Consider the following 1176-nt stretch of genomic DNA (forward strand, 5'->3'; position numbering starts at 1 on the left):
GTTTTTAGAAATAAGCGGTATAGCATAATGTTTGATTGGTAAAAAAAAACGCGGTGCGGAATACAGATTATAGTTAAATAATTTTTAAAAGTATATTAATAATATTAATATAATTATAAATTAAACATTTATATATATATTAGTATCATCATAAATTAAACATTTATATATATATATAAAAAAATATTTTTTTTTTGGTAATTAAACATTTATATATATATTAGTATAATCATAAATTAAACATTCACATAAATTAAACATTCACATTCTGAATGGGGAACACAAAAAAGGCGTTTTTCTAATTTTTTCCACAAAACCGCAGTGTACTCACCAATCACACTTTTTCTGACAGATTTGCGTTTAAAAAAAAAAAAAAGAGGAATTTGCGGTTTTGTCCAACGGGTAATACAGTGGACCGCTGTTAGAAATAAAGGGTTCGAATGGTAACTGCGTTTTGCAGTACGGGAGAAGTGCGGTATTATAGTGCGGTACGGTTCAACTGTGGGACGTGCGGTATGCGGAACAAATGCGGTTTTTAGAAATAAGTGGTATAGCATAATGTTTGATTGGTAAAAAAAAAACGCGGTGCGGAATACAGATTATAGTTAAATAATTTTTAAAAGTATATTAATAATATTAATATAATTATAAATTAAACATTTATATATATATATATTAGTATCATCATAAATTAAACATTTATATATATATATATATAAATATATTTTTTTTGGTAATTAAACATTTATATATATATATATATATATTAGTATAATCATAAATTAAACATTCACATAAATTAAACATTCAGTTTCTTTTTGGTAGGATAAATTAAAAATTCTTAATCATAAATTTAAAAGCTTTCAATTTAATTTGCTGAAAAAAAAAACACATGCCGTATGATTTTGTGGAAAACAAAGCCCACTTGCATGTATTAGAGAAGGAGAATATTTTTTCCTACCAAACAAAAAGAAGGAGAATGACTTTCATAATAATTTTATAACTTAAAAAAAAATTGTGATAATCACGATGAGAGTGTGTGTTTTATTTTTCATTCGTATTATTGATGTTATACCTTCTGACTTTGACTCACAAGTTAATAAAGTTACCTAAGGCATTTCTCATCAAACACAAAAGCAATGTTTGTGTTAAAAAAAAAAACAAAAAAAAAATATC

This window comes from Arabidopsis lyrata (genome assembly GCF_000004255.2).
Source record: "Arabidopsis lyrata subsp. lyrata unplaced genomic scaffold ARALYscaffold_61, whole genome shotgun sequence".
NCBI lineage: Eukaryota > Viridiplantae > Streptophyta > Magnoliopsida > Brassicales > Brassicaceae > Arabidopsis > Arabidopsis lyrata.